The sequence below is a fragment of the Vombatus ursinus genome, unplaced genomic scaffold (genome assembly GCF_900497805.2).
Source record: "Vombatus ursinus unplaced genomic scaffold, bare-nosed wombat genome assembly UNPS02005459.1, whole genome shotgun sequence".
NCBI classification, from domain to species: Eukaryota; Metazoa; Chordata; class Mammalia; order Diprotodontia; family Vombatidae; genus Vombatus; species Vombatus ursinus.
This window is the reverse complement of record NW_020945237.1, coordinates 6682154-6702836: the sequence shown is the minus strand read 5'-3', so window position 1 is coordinate 6702836 and position 20683 is coordinate 6682154. Positions and strand designations below refer to the sequence as shown.

Here is a 20683-nt window from a genome sequence, read left to right as displayed (position 1 = left end):
CCTAGGATGTTGAGGCGGTCCCTATGAAAGATTTATGGGAAGGCATAGACAAAATGAGATCACCAATACATAGACATGTTATCAAATTGTGGAAATGTTATTGCTTTGCTTTTCAATATATATGGTAAAGGTCTTCAACCAGGATGTGAACTTCTTGAGCATAGGAACTTGTCTCATTGTGTCCTCCATATGAGGTACACTGCCCATCATTGGCTCCCAATACATATTTGTTGTTGGAATTCATTCATTTATCTCTCCTAATTCCTATAAGAAAGCTAATTTTGTTTTTTCTCCCTTTCCACCCCCTTTTCTTCCCTTTTACTCCTTTCTCCACCTCACCCTCCTTCACCTCCTTTTCCTCTCTCTTTCTTCCTCTCCCCAAGGACAGTCGATCATTCTTAGAATGTTAAATCCAAATAGGAAGCAACTTGGTCTAACATTTCAGCTAGAGCCTCACTCTGGTAATGATGGGGTATGGGCCCAAGCCAAGACCTTTTCCCCTTGCCCCAAAAAGAATTTGGATCTAGTAATTAAGGATGACAATAACTTCAGCTCCTCTTCATCAACCCTTATAGAAAAAGTGGCCTGCCTGATCAGCATAGGAACTAAATCTCATTGGTTTCATTGACAAAAATTAAAATTTTTTTTTTACCAAAATCTTTCTGTTTTGGGTTGATGGGAATTTTTCAGTTATGTTATCATTTTGGGCTCTTCAAAGGACACAGTGCTTTAATTGATTTAATTTAAATGATGTAATTGATATGTTTTGTAGTGGTAATTTTGTCCTTCCCTGGTTATTTCCTGGTCCTCAGATCTTGTTCTAATGTGTGGCATGCAGCCCTAGGGCCATGGGTTGACTACTCTGGCTTTTGAGGAATACCTGAATATGGGGGGGAAAGGGTGGGAGTTCAGAAACCTTTAATAATTATAACAATCAACATTTATAGAGCTCTTCAAGGTTTGCAGAACACCTTGTGTACAAATTTGTTTGAGCCTCACAACTCTAAGTGTACTCTAAGTGGGAGTCATATCTCCCATTTTACAGATGAGAAATCTGAGGCTTAGAGAGGTTTTGGATTCCCAGGGGTCATAATGTGATTTGGGATTGCAGGGAACCCGGAGATGTCAAGGTACTGGGTGGGCGGCACCTGGAATGAATTCAGGCACTCAAACCTTCTTCCAGTCAAGTGACAAAGTTTATTGTAATGCCAATAGTAGCTGGCTAGATTCTTTGGGAATCTGCAACCTAATGGGGGGTGAGACTGATGCTTATATATAAAAAGGACTGTGAAAGTATCTGGATGGGATTAAGGAGTGGGAAGTAGAATGGGGTGGGCCAGGTGCAAAATGGTGAAAGGACCATCAAGTAGAGGCTAATTAGGCAATCCAAATGGGATTAAGGAGTGGTGGGTGGCGGTAATGTGCAAGTAGTCTGGGGTGGGCCAAGAGCAACAGTGAAAGGAATGTGGAATAAGCTAATTAGGCGATCTAGGTGAGCTGGGGTGGACCAGGTGCCTTGGGCAGAGGCCCAGTGATATGGGCTGCTGAAATGTGTGGGAAAATTCAGTGAACCAGTTGCTTTTTTCTTTCAGGGGTCCAGGTCCCATCACCCCATCAGTCACACAGTAAGAGTCTGAAGTGGGATTTTAAACTGGGTTTTCCTGACTCCAAGGCCAGCATCCCATCCATGCTTGCTGTTTTAAGAGTCCAGTGTAGGCTTGCTGCCCTTCCTTGTGCCTTGCTGCCTTGACTGACTTTGCTGGAGTCCAAGGTACCAAAGAGCTAAATCATTTGTATGTGGCCAAGTTGGGGATCAGGGTTCTTGTTACTAAAGGTAACCCTTTTGATTTTTGTGAGGTTGTTTTGTTTTTTTTTTGGGGGGGGGCTAGGTGATGGGGTTAAGTGACTTGCCCAGGGTCACACAGCTAGTGAGTGTTATGTGTCTGAGGCCGGATTTGAACTCAGGTCCTCCTGACTCCAGGGCTGGTGCTCTATCCACTGTGCCGCCTGGCTGCCCCAAGGTAACCCTTTTGGTGCGAAGCCTCCAAAGGTGCCAGCACTGCTGCTGCATTTCCTCTTCCTCCTCTAGTTGCAAAGTGATAAAAACAAGAAACTTCTGCTGAAGCTATCACTATTACTCTTTTCAATAGATTACACATGTTTGGGGGCCAACAGCTCCGAGAGGGGTTGTTTTAACCTGGTTTTTCTGGTTACTTTGACTTAGGGACCTGCAACCTAACCCAGAGGCCATTCTGCTGCTATTTTATACTTGTACCTACACTTCGTGTTTCTAGCTTGCCTTGTGGTGACTTTTATTTCATGTCAGTGGTATTTTTTATTAGCATGTGTGTGGCCAAGGGTGGGGGAGCGTGGGAGTGGTGGTGATGAGGAGAAGAGTTAACCTCTTTTTATAGATCAGGAAACCAGCAGCCAAGCTCTCTGATCAGGGCCACAAACGAATGAACTACAGAACTGGGATTCAAACTTCCCAGCTCCTGGCTTTTGTTTCATTCACTGGGTCACACCTATCCTAGGCCTTTGGCAGTAACTAAAGCTCTCTGCTTTTAAAGAAAAACAAATTCAGAACTGATTAGGGAAATCTGATCTCTTAGCTTATGCCTAACTACTGTGCCCAAGCCCTGGTATAAACCAGGAAGGTCTTTTCCCTATGAATCAATGTGCCAGGCACTGTGTTAAGCACTGGGGCTACCAAAAGAGATACAAAGAGGTACCTGCCCTCAAGGAGCTTACAATCTAATAGGGGAGACAACATGCAAACAAATGTATACAAAGCAAGCTCTATGCTGAGAGGGAGGGAAGGCACTAGATAAGGTAATGTTTTTAGTTCTGATAGTTCCTACATTGTCTTCCTTTAAAAAACCCTGATCTATGGGTACATCTTTTGGTTCTTCCTATATTTACTGATATGTCAGAGGAAAATAATGAAAGCATGATTGTTTTTACACTCAGAATTTCAAAACTGGTCAAATCCAAAAATAAATATTTGTTGAGTTCCCTGCCTAGAATAGTTTGTTTTTATGTAGGGCTTTAAGGTTTACAAAGCACACTACTATGTTATTAGGTAGACGTTATAAAGCGTTATTATCATTCCCATTTTACAGGTAAAGATACTAAAGCTGAAAGAAGTGAAGTAAGTCATATGACTAGTAAGCTACAAAGGCTGGACTTAGAGAAAGGGCTTCAGGCTCCCAGGCCAGTGCTCACCTTACTGTGCCAGGCTCTGGGCTAGGCACTATGGGAGGGGTAGGGGGTTGGGGATGGGGAGAGGAAGACTAGCCTTGGTGTTTGGAGAGGGACCCCAACTGCAGAGCAAGAAAGGAGGGGGAGGCTTACATACCTTCCAGTCTTGGCTGGAGAAGAACTTGGGGTGAGGCAGTTTCCCCATATGGACCACCAAAATGTTGAGGTTTAGGGGTACTGGGACTCCAAAATCACAACAGGAGGGTCCTGCCCAGAAGAATTCGACCCAAGCTTTCTTACAGCCAAAAATAAGGTTTATTAGAACATCCAGTCATATTGGGCAGACTCTTAAGGAGTTTGAATGTTAGTGAGCTATTGGCTAGATTTTAAGAATCTGAGCATCTCAATGGAGACAAGATGGACCTTATATACAGAAGAACTGTGGAGGGATCTAGGAGTGGCCAAGTAGTTTGTGGGGACAGTGAGGTAATAGAATGCCAGGGACTTGGACCATGTGGCCAAGGGAGAATGGAGCCTAGCTAGGATTAAGGGTGAGAAGTGGCCGGGGCCATGGGGAGGTAAGACAATGGAGGGGAGATTGGGTGTAGCCACAATGAAAGGCCAGTTGATAAAGGATTATGGCCTCAGGTGAACACCAACAGATTTGGCCATGTGGGAAAGTCCAGGGTTTTTCCCTTTTGGGGTCTAGATCCCATCCTCATCAGTACCACACCCCATGTGTGAAGTCCAGGAGTGGAGTGAAGTTCCAGGGTGAAGACGTTTCTATGGCATAGTAGAGAAAGTGTGGAGAGTCAGGAGTACAGACTGAAGAATAATGAAAACATAGCTGTCCTGGGCATCCTCCTTAAAATGGAGACTCTAGGAGGAACCAGCCAGAAGAACCAAAGGCACCACATGTGGCTAGTCTAATTATCTATACGAGGTAAGAACTTGTGATGGTTTTGTGATCTGAATCCATTGGAGGGACAACCAGTAATAATGAGGTCACTGAACCATTCAAATACAGTGAGTAGATCAAGCAAGCAAACAATTATTACTGTCTACCATGGGGGAGGTAGTAGGTACTTTGGGGATGCAAATACAAAAATGAAACCATCCCTACCCTCAAGGAGCTTATATTTTAAGAGGGGGATGCAACACATTCAGGGGCCTGGTAATAACCAAGGAGCAGAGTTTTGGTCTATGCCAAGACTTTTTAACAGAGGTTCCACAGATCCCTTAGTGGTCTAAGGATAGATTGGGGAGGGCAGTCTGTGAACTTTTCCAGGAAAAAATATACATACTAATTTTTACCAATCTAACTCAAGGATTCTTAACCTTTTTTTTAATGTCATGAGCCCCTCTGGCAATCTGGTGAAGCCTTTGAGCCCCTTCTCAGAATAATGTTTTAAAATGAAGACAATCAAATGCATAAAATTACAAAGGAAATGAATTGTGTTGAAATACATTTATCAAAGTAATTTTTTTTAAGTTCACAGACCCCAGGTTAAGAGCCCCTGCCTTTTCTAAAATTTAGCATTTCCTTCAATTATTTAAGACCATTATTCGGATAGTGAGTTCATGTGCTTCACCAAACTATTGGTCCCAGAATAAGAATGAAAGGTTGAAGAAGGTCTAAAGGTGCAGGTCAGAGATGGCAAGATGCCCATGCTGGGTAGGCTGTGATATTCTGATAGTTGGCTAGATGGGTATTTGTGAAGCATGGTCTGGGACTGGCTAGATATAATGGGTTAGAATTTTTTAGTCACCCACCGGTCAGGATAGCTCAGCCATAGGAAAAGTTCCAAGGGGAAGTAGATTAGCTGGTCTTTGAAATGTGGTCCACCTTTGAATGTCTCTGTTCCTGGTGACAACTAAAGGACAGATGGGGAGATGCCTGCCCTGGGGAGGCCCTGACTTCCTGATAGACAGCTTTGTTCATCATGGTTGGCACTAAAGAGACCTCCCTGCCACAAGCTAATCATTTCTTCAGTCACTTTGTGGTGTGGTTCCTAATACTGTGACAAATGTCAAAAGGGTTTTCCTTTTTCATTCATTTTCAGTAGATTTTTTGGTTTGCCTTTATCAGTTTGAGAGAAATCTAATGGTATTAAGGGCCTTTTATTTTCAGGGAAGCCCCCTCCTAGAATATTGGAAGATAGAGTTTGATAGGTGCCTTTGAGACTTCCTCTGGGACCCTAAGCACAGTAGCAGGTCAGAGTCACATAACAGTAACCTCGGTGTAGAGCCCTGAGGGTGCTGCCTTGCAATGGCTGGAGCATTTTCCCAGGAAGTTGGTTTACCCACATTCAAAGCATTCAGGGTCTGAGTGAGTCTGGATGAATCATTTAACTCTTTGCTTCCTCATCTGTAAAATGAGGAGTTGAACTTGATAACCTTTTAGGTCCTTTTTAGGGGCCTAAATCTCCAAGGTCTCTTCTTGCTCAAAATTATGATCCTATGAGTAGTGCCATTTGGAGCGCACCATCGTCTTGGTATGGCAAAGCTAATAAGAGAGAATAAGCTCCATCTTATTCCATGACGATTTGGCCCGCCATTCACCCTGCCAACACCTGGGATTCTCATTCTGTCATCTTACGTGTTAGCTATCACTCCCAACTTCCTGGCAGTGAAAAGTGGTATAAGCATGCTTTTGACACGTGGAAGGTACTTAGGTACTTAGTGATTGATAGATTGATCTATGCCTTTCTCTAAGTCATTGCTAAAATGTTGAGAAAATAAGGCCACGGACAGAGCCTTGTGATACCACAATAGAGATGTTTCTTGATATTGCTAGATGTTGATCCATTAATCACCATTCTTGGGGTCTATATTCTAAACCAATTAAAAATCTACTAACCATACGATGATCTAGCCCACACCTCTCTCTTTTCCATAAGTATTTTAGGAGACTTTCCCAAATACCCACATTGTAAACTATGTTTATCATATTCCCCCGAACTGTACCAATTTAGTTGGAAGGAAATGAAGTTTGTCTTATCGGAAAAGAGGACTTTCTTTGGAATCAGAGGATTTACACCCTGTGTGATGTTGGGCAATTTTCTTAAGCTCTCTGGGCCCCAGTTCCTCAGAGTAGAAAGTAAAGGAGTCCAACTAGAGAGCCTCTAGGGTCTCTTTCAGATTGAATCTATGACTGTGACTTTGCTCACCCAGGTGCCCTTTCTCAGTCCTCACAACCAGTTCCTTTAACAAAAACATTCTGGAAATTGCAGGATCACCAGCCTGTAGTTTAAGCAATCTACCTTTGTGCCCCCTTCTTAAAAACGAGAGCTGCTGAGCTGACTCCAGGACTGTGGTACCTCTCCAGGGTCCCAGAATATTTCCATGAATTTTTAAAGCTCCCTTGCTTACCAATGGTCTCAGGGTTCATAGGAAACAAAATCTCTAGGCATTTTTGCTCCAGGTTGTGGACAATTTGTGTCCTTCCAGAGCTGCTTTCCCAATAAATAAAATGATCTGTAATTAGTATGCTCATTGTTTGTATGTAAGAATGTGTCTGAAGAGACAGAAGGGCTAGAAATTGCTTTCTTCGATATTTTAAGCATTCTTCCCTGCAATCTGGTTTATACTCTTAATTTAGACTACCTATAAAAGGTTTACTTAGCAAAACTGAACTTCTCACCCCCTCCCCATTCAATTATCTTTATTGAAGTTTTATTATAATTGAAACATTTAAAAAGCTCTTTCTAGTTCTTACATCAAGTAGGCACTCCAGGGGTTTGGAGAAAATGAGATAATCTTTAGCAAAAATGGCTTCCATGATAGGGTGTTCCTAAATTTTGGTTTACAGAAAAAAGTTATCAACTCTTCTTTAATCATTAGCAAGAGATTTTCTGGCACTCAGCACTTAGCATAGTGCCTGGCACATAGTAGGCACTTAATACATCCTTACTGACTGAATGGCATTATACTTATTTAACTGTTTATAACAATTTAAAATTCTTGAACTGTTCAAAAAAATTCTTTTTTGTTCTCTTTGGGGCAGTCTATTTACACAAGTTCTTCACACCCCTATTCTGTTGTATCCCATAATTCTGGATATATTGATACCACTTACCTGTGATTCTCATGTTTTTTTTTTTTTCTTTTAAATAGTATTTAAATTTTTTCCAATTACATGTAAGGACAGTTTTTAACATTCATTTTTTAAAATAAAATTTTGAGTTCCAAATTTTCTCCCTCCTTCCCCTCCCTCCTCCCTACTGTGGTAAGCAATTTGATATAGGTTATATATGTGCAATCATGTAAAACATTTCCATATTAGTCATGTTGTAAAAGGGAAAAACTACAAAAAATAAAGTGAAAATAGTAATGCTTTGATCTGCATTCAGACTCTATCAGTTCTATCTTTGGATATGGATAGTATTTTCCATCATGAGTCTTTTGGAGTTGTATTGGATTATTGTATTGCTGAAAAGAGCTAAGTCAGTCATAGTTGATCATTGCACAATGTTGCTGTTACTCTGTACAATATTCTCCTGGTTCTACTCACTTCACTTTGCATCAGTTCATGTAAGTCTTTCCAGGTTTTTCTAAAATCCACCTGTTCATCATTTCTTATAGCATTCCATTACATTCTCATAACACAACTTATGCAACCATTCCCCAACGGATGGATATCCTCTCAATTTCCTATTCTTTGCCACCACAAAAAGCTACTATGAATATTTTTGTACACGTTGATTCTTTTTCCCTCCTTAGACTAGTGTCCTGAGGGCCTCTTCATGTTATTTTGATGGGAAAATCTCTAGTACTTTTTATTTTCTTCTTCTTGATGCTTGAATAGTTCAGATTAGCTCATTAAAGAGCAAATATTTTTGGAAACTAAGATTCCAAATTTCACTGGATGTTTCCTGTTTTCCTCTGGAGGCAAAAGCAGTGGTCCAGATGCTGTCCAAGAACAACCCAAGCAGAAGTTCTGCTACTGATGGAAACACCCAAGACAGGAAGCACAGGCATGAACAGTCCCCCTTTTCATTACAAAAGGGAGATGTATGTAATACTGTTTGAAAGGATACTCACTTATACAGAGGCATTCTCATTCACCTTGCCAAAACTACAAGTTTCTTTTAATATTTATGGACAACAGAGTATACTTGGACTCTTTTTCCTATCCACATTGTTATATTTTAGGTAATAATAATAATAATAATATTAATGGCTTATTTCAGGTTGATTTAAAAGAATGCTGAATAGGAGTTATAGGATCATTATAGTTGAACAGGACCTTAAAGGTCATCTAGTCCAAGCCCCTCGTTTTACAGATGATGAAACTGAGGGCCAGAGAGGTTAAATACCCTTTTCAAGATCATACAGGTAATAGAGCTGAGATTGAAACCCAAGTCCACTGATTCCAAATCCAGGACTCTTTCTGCTTTGCTGGGCTGGATCCTTGGGTTCAAATCCTAACTCTGCCTTTTAGTTACCTGTGCTCTTGGGTGGGGCATTGCCATTCTCTGGCCTTCACGTGGCTTATCTGCTGGGATTGAACTAGGGAGGTGAAGTACCTGGCTCTACACCTGTGATCCCACGTTGGAAGCTGGTAATAGCTAACCATCCATAATGAAGTCTTAAGTGGTTGCCGGGGAGAAAAATTGAATTTTGTTTTTGTTTGTTTGTAACTTGAATGTTTGGAGCTGTTATTGCATATTCAGTGATGTCTTGATGCTAATGTGCTTCTCCTCAAATCTTCCCCCATTCTCTTGTGTTGATGACCCAGTTCAAACACCACCGCCTGCAGGTGGTGTTTCCTGATGAACCAGCTAGGTGGGATCTCTCCCTCCTCTGGTCAGCTGGCTGCAGTACTTCTCTTAGGCACTTAGCATATTTTAATTTAGAAAAGCAGATAAGATAATGCCTGGGAAGTGCTTGATAAACTTTTAAATCTTGACACAAAGGTTTATTGTTATGCTAAAGTTTTTCTGTAAAGGAGTTTTTAATCTATTAGGACTGATAAAACACCTACCGTTATAACAACAATAATAATAAAGTTAATGATCTGTATATGTGTTTTATTGCCTCTAATTGTAAACATTTAAACCTTTTATTTATTCCTGCATCTGCCTTAGCACCTCATGCAGTGTAGTCTACTTAGTAGATGTTTCATAAATGTTTGTTGAATGAATAAATAAAGGCCTCACTGTGAGAAGCGATTCAGTGTCTCTGGTTAGGACCTGTGAAATCTAGGCTGTTCAGTTCTTCAGAATCTGCATCCAGGATTAATCAGCCTCTTTCTCCTTGAACAAAGAGGCATCAGTTGCATCTGCTTCTGGCTTCTTGCTGATCTCCTCTGGAGTGAGGACAAGATGTTTGCTTGGCTCCGACACACAAGATTATTCTTTTTTTTTTTTTTTTTTTTTGGTGAGGCAATTGGGGTTAAGTGACTTGCCCAGAGTCACACAGCTAGCAAGTGTCAAGTGTTTGGTCTGAGGTCAGATTTGAACTTAGATCCTCCTGACTTCAGGACCTTGCTCTATCCACTGCGTCACCTAGCTGCCCCACACAAGACTATTCTTCATGGTTTTGTTTGGCTGCTTGATATGATGACTGCGTCTTTTCCCCCAGGATCTTAGATTTAACGCTGGTCTTTATCGACCCTCTAGTCCAATCTTCTTAGTTTACAGATGTGGAAACAGAAGTTAAGTGACTTGTCCAAGGTCATACAGGTAGTAAGTAACAAAGTCAGGATTCCAAATTCAAAATGCAATCCACTGTACCATCCTGCTTTCTCCAGTCTCGGTTTACTAATGGCTCAGCATTTTTGTAGCTGTGTTTATTTTTGAAGGCTAAATTCCTAGACAGAAATAGTTTTATTGGTTCAAGTTTTAGTTTTGGATAAACCTTGGTATCTTCATAGATTCAGAAGCAGCATTTCTCAGATTGATTCTCCAGCACAGAATCACATTAGGTAAAGCACTTTACCCAATGGCAAAGAATTTCCATACTCGCCAAGTTGTCATCTAGCATCAGAGTGAGGTCCTCCAAGGAGGGGGAAACCTATCATGTTCCCAAGGAAGCCCAACCCACCCGTGGGCAGATCTAACTGTTAGGCAGTTACCTGCTGCCATAGCGATGGTGAGGGTTCTTTCTGTGAATGGCTTTCAAAAGACATCTTGGGAAAGGAAAAGGGGAACTTCTGTTTTCAAAGATTTATTTATTTATTTTTTAAGATAAAAAGCTAGCCATAGTGTCCATGGCTAGTGTCCAAGTTTCTGGGGCCTATCATCTGCTCTTCTGATGACCTGAGTCAGTTAGGTTTATTAGTTCTGGGAAAGTTCAAAGAGAGATCTTGAGTCCCCATCTAATCAGTCAACAGGTATTTATTCACCTCCCATATGCTAGGCACTAGGGATAAAAGAAGTAAAACGGTCCCTGCCCTTGCGGGGAGGGGTTAGATTCTAATGAAGACAATATAATAATGAAAGTATTTTAATAGCTGGTTTGCAAAGTGCTTTACATGTTCGTTTGATTTGTACATATATTAGTATAAACAATATATACATAATGTTTGGGGCAACAGAGGACACTAGCAGCTTGGGGGATCAGGAAAATCTCCACCCAAAGAGGTAATGCTTGAGATGACTGAGGAATCCAAAAGGCAGAGGTGAAGGGGGAGGGCATTTGAGCCACTTGGGTGCCACCAGCACAAAGGCCTGGGTCAGGAAATATTTTGAAGTTTTACCTGGCAGCTCTCTAACCCACAGTTGCCGATGCCATGGCCTTATTAGCTAAGCTCCCTTCAGGGCTGTGTGCCCTCATGATGAAAGGGGAACCCAGCTGGCAGACAAATTCCCTCCAAGCTTTGCTTCACTCCTGATCTCAACGTTGCTAGAAAATAAAAATCAATAAAGTGTGGACCCCTATTATGGGCAACCTCTCACACATTCCAGGTGATGGATGACAGGTGATGAGGTAAAACATGCCTCAGCTGCTCAGCCCTACGTTGATTGTGTCCATAATTGTGTCATACTCATTTGAATGTTGGTGTGAGAGAAAGTCATAGATCGATATATAACATTGATCAGAACCTTAAAAAAAAACTAACCCTTACTTAGAATGTTTTTCTTTATTTACAGTAGTATCCAGTGAGAATTTGTGTGTAGAGTGGTGCCCCTGAGGTCCTATAAAAATTAAAACTTTTTTTGGTTGGTGAGGCAGTTGGGGTTAAGTGATTTGCCCAGAGTCACACAGCTAGTGTTATGTGTCTGAGGCTGGATTTGAACTCAAGTCCTCCTGACTCCAAGGAGGGTACTCTATCCACTGTGACACCTAGCAGCCCCAAAACCATTTTTTAAAGAGATTAAATTATATTTACATTGCTTAGAGTGGGCTAAAGACTTTTAGAAACATTTTCCAAAGTGGTTTGAAATATCAAGAGCTGTGCACCTTTCTACACCAAGTAACAAAAAGAAAAAACCAAAAACTCAATTCTGAGTACCTTGATCATTCTGGTGAATTAAACTTTTATTTATAGAGATTTAGGAAGTCTAAAGAATTACAGATTAAATTCAGTTTTTTTTTTTGCCTTCTTTACATGTGCTATTTCTTAACCAGTACCAGATTGTTTTGATAATTACCACTTTATAATATAGTTTGATATTTGGTATGGCTCAAGCATCTTCTTTTGAATTTTTTTTAATTGATTCTCTTGATATCCTAGAACTTTTGTTCTTCCAGATGAATTTTGTTACTATTTTTTCTAGCTCTATGATAGTTTGATTGGAATGGCACTGAATAGATAGGTTAATTTTGGTAGAATAGTCATTTTTACTATATTGGCTCATCCTCTCCATGAGCAATTAATGTTTTTCCAATTGTTTAGATCTGACTTTATTTGTGTGAAAAGTGTTTTCTAGTTATGTTCATATAGTGCTTGAGTTTGTCTTGGCTGGTAGACTCGCAATTTCTCTATCTCTTGCTGCTGGGCTTTGTTGGTAATATATAGAAGTGCTGATGATTTATGTGGGTTTTATTTTGTATCCTGCAACTTTACTAAAGTTGTTAATAATTTCAAGAAATTTTTTTGTTGATTCACTAGGATTTTCTAAGTATAACATGTAAAGAATGATTTTTTTTCTCTCATTGCCTATTCTAATTCCTTTAATTTCTTTTTCTTCTCTTATTGCTAGAGCTAACATTTCGAGTATCATGTTGAATAATAGAGGTGATAATGGGCATCATTGCTTCACCTCTGATTGTATTGGGAAGGTTTTTAGTTTATCCCCATTACAGATAATGCTTGCTGATATTTTTAGATAAATATTACTTATCATTTTAAGGTAAGCTCCATTTCTTCCTGTGTTCTCTAGTGTTTTTAATAGGATTGGGTACTGTATTTTGTCAAAGATTTTTTTCTGCATCTATAGAGATAATCACATGATTTTCGTTGGTTTTGTTATTGATATGGTCAATTATGCTGATATTTTTCCCAATATTGAACTAGCCCTGCATTTCTGGCATCAATTCTACCTAGTCATAGTGTATAATATATAGCTTGTGATATATTGCTGTAATCTCTTTGCTAGTATTTTATTTAAAATTTTTGCATCAATATTCATTAGGGAAATTGGTCTAAAATTTTTTTTCTGTCTTGGCTCTTCCTGATTTAAATATCAGCACCATATTTGTATCATAAAAAGAATTTCTTGAATTCCTTTGCCTATTTTTCCAAATAGCTTATATCATATTGGGATTAATTGTTCTTTGAATGTTTAGTAGAATTCGCTTGTGAATCTCTCTGATCCTGGGGATCTTTTCTTAGGAAGTTCATTGATGGCTTGTTCAATTTCTTAAAGATTGGGTTATTTAAGTATTTTATTTTTTTCTTTTGTTAATCTGGGTTTTATTTTTATTTTTTGCTTTTTGGTGAGGCAATCAGGATTAAGTGACTTGCTCAGGGTCACACATTAAGTGTCAAGTGTCTGAAGTTGAATTTGAACTCAGGTCTTCCTGACTCTAGGGCCAGTGCTCTATCCACTGTGCCACCTAGCTGCCCCAGATGATTTATATTTTTGTAGATATTCATTCATTTCATTTAGATTGTCAAATTTATCGGCATATACTTGGGCAAAATAGCTCCTAACAGTTGTCTTAATTTCCACTTCTTTAGTGGTGAAGTCACCCCTTTCATTTTTGATACTAGTAACTTGGTTTTAATCTCGCCTTTGATTTTCAGGATTTCCAATTTGGTGTTTAATTGGGAATTTTTTATTTGTTCTTCTAGTTTTTTTAGTTGCATGCCCAATTCATTGATCTGCTTTTTCTCTATTTATTGATGTAAGCAATTAGAGGTATAAATTTTTCCCTAAGTACTGCTTTGGCAGCATCTCATAAATTTTGGTAGGTTGTCTTTGTAGTTTTCCTTAATGAAATTATAAATCATTTCTATGATTTGTTCTTTGACCTACTTATTTTTTAGGATTTTATTTAACTTCCAATTAATGTTTAATTTTTTTATGATTTGTTATTGAATGTAATTTTCATTGCATTATGATCTGAAAAGTATGTGTTTACTATTTCTGCTTTTCTGCATTTGGTTGTGAGGTTTTTTATGTCCTATTACATGGTCATTTTTTTGTGTAGGTTTCATATACTGTTGAGGCAGTATTCCTTTCTATTCCCATTCTGTTTTCTCAGAGATCTATCATATCTAACTTTTCCATAATTTTATTTACCTCCTTAACTTCTTTCTTGTTTATTTTTTGGTTAGATTCATCTAGTTCTGAGAGGAGAAAGCTGAGGTCCTCCACTAGTATAGTTTTATTATCTATTTCCTCCTATAACTTGTTCAACTTCTCCTTCAAAAATTTAGATGCTATACCATTTGGTGCATATGTATTTAGTATTGATATTGATGGGGTTGGGATCTGGGCCCCAGAAAGGAAAAACCCTGGACTTTCCCACATGGCTAAATCTGGCATTCCCCTGAGGCTATAATCCCATCAATTGGCCGTTCATTGTGGACCTCCCTATGGCCCCAGGTCACTTCTCCATTCTCCCTTGGCCTTGTGGTCCAGGTCCCTGGAATTCTATTACCTCATAGACTACTTGGCCACTCCTAAATCCCTCCCATAGTCTTTCTGTATTTAAGGTCCATCTCACCTCCATTAAGATGCTCAGATTCTTATAATCTAGCCAAGGCTGGGATTCTTATAATCTAGCCACTGCTTAGATTCTTATAATCTAGCCAGTAGTTTACTAATTTCAGATTCCTTAAGAGTCTGCCCAATATGACAGATGTTCAATTATACCCTGTCTTTGCCTGCAAGAAGGCTTGGGTCGAATTCTTTTGGACAGGACCCGCATGTCATGATTTTGGGATTCCAGGACCCCTAACCTTTAGACCTCATCAATATGACTTCATTGTCTATAGTACCTTTCAGCAAGATATAGTTTCCTTCCTTATCTCTTTTAATTAGATCTATTTTTGCTTTTGCTTTGTCTGAGATCATGATTGCAAGCCCTGCTTTTTTTGCTTCAGCTTAAGCATAATAAATTCTGTTCCATCCCCTTACCTTTATCTTGTGTATATTTCTCTGCTTCAGATGTGTTTCTTATAAACAACTTATTGTAGGATTCTGGTTTTAATTCATTCTGCTATCTGCTTCTGTTTTGTGGGTGATTTTCATCCCCTTCACATTTATAGTTATGATAACTATTTCCTTCCATGCTATTTTCCCTTGGTTATCCCCTCTCTCTCACCACTCACCTTTTCCCTCCTCACAAGTGTTTTACTTCTGATCACTGCCTTCCACAATCTACCCTCCCTTTTAGCAGTCTCCCTTCTATTGTCCCTGTCCTTTTTTACTTCCTTATAGGGTGAGATAGATCCAGCTAAGTGTGTATGTTAATCTCTTTTTGAACCAATTTTGATGAGAGCAAGGTTTCAGCCTCATCCACCCCCATTCCCCATCTTCCCCTCCATTATAATAGCTCTTTCAGGCCTCTTTTATATGGGATAATTTATCCCATTTAATCTCCCCCCTTCTTTCAGTGCAATTCTTTCTCATCCTTTTTTTTTGTATCATCCCATCAAAGTCACCTTATATCTACACCCTCTGTCTATATATACTACTTCTAATTGCTCTTATAGTAATAAAGTTCTTAAGAGTTATAAATATTATCTTGACATATAGAAATATAAGCAGTTTAACCTTATTGAATTTCTTAAGTTTTCTTTCTATTTCTTTTTTACCTTTTTATGTTGCCCTTGAGTCTTGTATTTGGAGGTCAAATTTTTTATTGAGCTCTGGTCTTTTAATTAGGAATGCTTGAAAGTCCTCTCTTTCATTAAATGTCCATTTTTTCCCCCTGAAGGATTATATTCAATTTTGCTGGGTAGGTGATTCTTGGTTGTAATCCTAACTCCTTTGCCTTCTGGTATATCATATTCCAAGTCCTGCAGTTCTTTAACGTGGAAGCTGCCAAATCCTATGTAATCCTGATTGTAGCTCCACAATATTTAAATTGATTCTTTTTGGCTCCTTGCAGTACTTTTTCCTTGATTTGTGAGCTCTGGAATTTGGCTATGATGTTCCTGAGAGTTTTCATTTTGGGATCTCTTTCAAGCAGTTATTGGTGGATTCTTTCCCCTGATTCTAATATATCAGGACAGTTTTCTTTGATAATTTCTTGAAAGATGTTGTCCAGGCCTTTTTTTTTTAATGACTTTCAGGTAGTCCAATAATGCTTATGTTATCCCTCCTGGATCTATTTTCTAGGTCAGTTTTTTACAATTTCACATTTTCTATTTTTTTATTTTGTTTTATTGTATCTTGATGTCTAATAGTCATTAGCTTCCACTTGCTCAATTCTAATTTTTAAGAAATTGTTTTCTTCAGTGAGCTTTTGGACTTCCACTTCTATTTTGCCAATTTTATTTTTAGGGAGTTATTTTCCTAGGTAAATTTTTGAATATCTTTTCCCATGCTATTGACTCTTTTCATGATTCTCTTGCATTACTCTCTTTTCCCATTTTTTCTTCTACTTCTCTAATTTGCTTTTAAAAATCCTTTTTAAGCTCTTCTAGGAATTCTTTTTGGGCCAGAAATCAAATTACATTTTTTCTTTGAGGCTTCTCCTGTAGCTATTTTGACACTAGTGTCCTCTTCTAAGTTTATGCCTTGCTTCTCTGTCACCATAGTAATTTCCTATAGTCAAGTTTTTTTTTTTGTTTTGTTTTGTTTGCTCATTTTTTTCTGCCTTTTTTTTTTTTTTTTTTTTGTGACTTGGTGTTTTCATGTGAGAGTTGGGCTCTGGTCCTGCACTGTCCCAAGCTTATTGTGCTGGGCTCAGGGTCTTACTGCTGGCTTTCACTGGGCTTCAGGGCTTAGCTGCTTGCTTTCACTGGAGGGTGGGCTTCCCTTTTGCCTTGTACTAGGGAGTGGGGCCTCCCTTTTGATCTCCCCTGGGTTATGGGGGTTAGCTGCTAGCCTGCCCTAGGGGTGGGGGCCTTGCTACTGGGTTGCTATAGTAACAGAATCTTTCTGGTGGCTGGCCCTGGAGGAGGAATCTTGTTGCTGGCCTGCCCCAGGGGCAGGACCCTACTGCTGGGCTGCTATTTTAACAGGTCTCAGCTGGCAGGCCCCAGGGGTAGGGTCTCACTATTGGCCAGCCCCTGGGCAGGGCTTCACTACTGGTCAGCAATGGGGTCAAGGACTGGCTAGTGGCTGGTGCTAAGGGTGGTAGGGTTGCTGGGATGGGGCCTTGTTGTGCAACAAGGACTGCTCTCTTGCCTAGGGGGATGAGGTGGGGCCTCCCTGGTGGATTGCCCCAGGCTTAGAGTCTTGCTGCCGTCCCCCTGCTGTGAGGCCAGGCTGCTGCTGCTCTTGGACCTTACTCCTCTCCCATCCCAATGAGATAGACCTTTCTTGCCCCCTAGTAAGCTGCCTCCTTGCTCCTAGACCAATTCTGAGGTGGTTCTCTAGTTGTCTGGAGGGGAATTTGGGAGGGCTTCAAAGGGTTCCTTCCTCACTCTGCCATCTTAGCAATTCATTTTATATTTTAATTTATTTTTCATTTGGCAAACATTTGTTTTCTTTCCCTCCCACCCTACTTCCATTAAAAACAACAACAACAACAACAACAAAATCCCTGCAACCAATAAGCATAGTCAAGCAAAAAAAAAAATTCCCATATTGTTCATGTCCAAAAATACATGTCTTATTCTGTAGCTTGAGCCTATCACATATGTCTCCATCAGGAGGTAGGCAACATGCTTCATCTTCCATCCTCTGGAATCATGGTTGGTCACTACATTGGTCAGAGATCTTAAGTCTTTCAAAATTGTTTGTCTGTGCAATGTTATTATTGTATAAATTGGCTTTCTGGTTCTACTGACTTCTGTTAGTTGCCACTCCAAAACAAACATCCTATCTCATTTGTTAGATCTCTACTATAACTTGAAATGCTTCTTGTTTTCCATGTCAAGTATGTCCAGAAAGTGAGGGCCTCCTGCTTATAATTTGTTACACTGTAGACTCCTTAAAGTGGAGGCTGGCACATATGTGCCTAGCACATAGCCTTGGTTTATTTTTTTTTGTTTTATTTTGTGAGAATATTTGGGTTAAGTGACTCGCCCAGAGTCACACAGCTAGTAAATGTTACGTGTCTGAGGCTGGATTTGAACTCAGGTCCTCCTGACTCCAGGGCTGGTGCTCTATCCAATGTACCACCTCGCTGCCCCCTAGCACATAGCCTTGTACAGAGAAAGATTTGTGCCACTCTTTGCATTTGTAGACAGCCACACTAGACTTTCTTCTCTTCAGCCACTCAGTGCCTAATTACAGGATTATTGGAGATCTGGGGACTATGTTGTGTAAATTGGGCCTCTTCATTTTTCCATAGGGAAGAGCCAGAGCTGTTGGTAGTTAGAAGTTGACTGTCAAATGATAGTGACAGGGGTTATGCTGGGTTAAAACGTGGTCTTCTTTAGTTCAGGGCAGAGATGCTTCATGTCTTAATGGTCTTCTGTGGTCCCCACATTACTTAACATTGCCAGATACGTAGCAGATGCTCTAACTCTCCTTGTTGGTTGGGCAGAATGGGGTAGGGTTCCTTTTGAGATCTCAGGGACATTGTAGGTCTCAGTGGTTTTGCTGCCCATCGGTGGATGGCAGGGTCAAACCTCAAAAGCAGGATGTGGAATGACCCTGTTCAATCAGTTGGTCAATAAATATTTATTGAGTATTCAGTATGTTCCAGGCCCTGGGCTAGGTGCAAAGAATGTTGTTGTTCAGTGGTTTCAAGTTGTGTCCAAATCTTTGTAACTCCATTTGGGGGTTTCTTGGAAAAGATCCTGGAGTGGTTTGCCATTTGTTTCTCTAGCTCATTTTATAGATGAGGAAACTGAGGCAAACAGGATTAAGTGAGTGGCCTAGGGTCTGAGGCCAGGTTTGAACTCAGGAAGATGAGTCTTCCCAACTCCATGGCTGGTGCTCTATCCAGTGTGCTCCGTGGATGCCCAGTACAAAGAATGAAACGATCCTCTCGAGGATCTTAATTTCTACAGGGGCAGACAATAAGCACGTGTGGAAATGTAGACAGCATAAACAGAAAGCAAACAAATACAAGAGCGCTTCAGAAGAGCCCTAGCAGTTGAGGGGATAAGGGAAGGTTTTGTAGAGAAGGGGCTGCTACAGCTGTGCCTTAAAAGTAGAGAGGGGCTCTGCAGTGCAGAGGTGAGAAAGATGTACATGCCACGTATGTGAGATGGCCCCTGCAAAGGCACAGAAACAGATGAGGGGTGTGTCATCTGGGAGGAACAGAAAGATCAGGATGGCTGGCTCACAGTCAGGGAGGGAAAGTCATGTCTAATAAGGCTGGGGCAAGTTATGAAGGGCTTTCTGAGTCCAACAGGATTTTATATTTTATCCTAGAGACACTTGGAAGCCGTTGGAGTTGACTGAGTAGAGCAGTTAGATGGTTCCACCTGTGCTCAAGGAAAATGCCTTTTGCCAGCAGGGTGTAGGCTAGGTTGGAGGCAGGCGATCCTCAAGGCACAGAGAGCCATTTGGAGGGTGTTTGTACTACCTTAGGCTTGAACTCAGATGGTAGCTTCCTGAGTGGAGAGAGAAGGGGTCAGATGGGAGATACTATGAAGATTCCTATATACACATGCTCGAGCTCCCAAGCCCCAGCACATGGAAAAGTCCTATTTTCAATGAAAGCCCAGTTCTGGATGGAGTGGGTGGGATGTTTGTTTAAACCCATCTGCCAATCAGGTATTTGCAGTGTTAGTATTCACCTAGGGAAAACTGCACAAGGCAATGCACATGGCCATGGTGGTCTAAAGCCCTGCTTCATGGACTGAGGAACCTGAGAGGTCTTCCAGCCCAAGGGCGTCATTTTAGAGGTGAGCAAACAGCTGAGGTCAGTGCTGAGAATGATGCCCTTTCTGTAAGGCATGAATATTTTTAGGACTCTAGGGTATCATTCAGTGTCCTGGGAGAGGTGGTTTGATAAATAGAGTCCTAATGGCTCAAAGCTTAATGCTTCTCAAACTATCATTGATTTCTACTTTAGGGTAGGATTAGGACCAAGTCTGTATGGGTCTACTCTGCTTAGGCTTTTATCACAGTAGAGGAAGCTATTACTTTAAAAAAAAAAAGATAACACAAGAAATGTCATGTTTTTCTCACGTCCTTTTACACTCCCCTTACAGTAAGAATCAGTTCTACTAAATTATATCCAGAAATAGAACATGACAGGTACCTTCCAGGTCTCCACAGTTTTGAATTTACATAGGAATGAATTGTTGAGTTTTGAACACTGAAATTCTGTTGTTTTATCCCATGAATAACAAGTACCTAAGAGCCCCTAGAGGGAGTAGGCATGAAAGGGTGGGGCTAACATGGCTCCTCCATTTAGTTACTGAATATAACTCCTTGAGGGCAGGGAGTGTTTTCTTGTTTGTATTTGTATCCCCATCGATTTAACATGTATGTGGCACATGCTGGGCACTCGGTAAATGCTTGTTGACTATTTGAATCATAAAGTCACTGAATAAGAACTGAAGAGACTTAAGAAGTCACTGAATCCAACCTACTTATTTTATAGAGGAGAAAACTGAGGCCCAGAGAAGTTAAGTGATTTGCCCAAGGTAACAACTAGCAAAGCAAGATTTGAACTCAGGCCAGATGAGAGGCCAAGTTTTTCTCTTAAAGCATTTTTTGTTTCATGTTTTGGGTCACATGATTTGGCCCACATTTCTCTCCAGATTCCCTTAATAACAAGTTGTATTATGATGAGAGTCTACTGTGTCACTTTACTTACTTCACTCACTTACTATTGTCTTTTTAAACCTTGGAAAATAGAGTTTACCACATCCCCACCCTAGAAAGTATCAGATCCAGTGGCACAGCTGGGCTTTAATGTAGGATGGTTCTATAATAACCCAATGAAAATTTCTCCCAGACTTTTAATGCATCTTCTGGGATTTTTGCAGAAGTCTAAGGCCACATAG

At 40.2% G+C, this 20683-nt stretch overlaps 1 protein-coding gene across 1 annotated transcript in view; it reads left to right on the top strand.

Annotated features, from left to right (window-relative positions):
* NMT2 (N-myristoyltransferase 2) overlaps positions 1 to 20683 on the top strand; it is an 85084-nt gene that overhangs the window by 13257 nt on the left and 51144 nt on the right. The window lies entirely within an intron of this gene.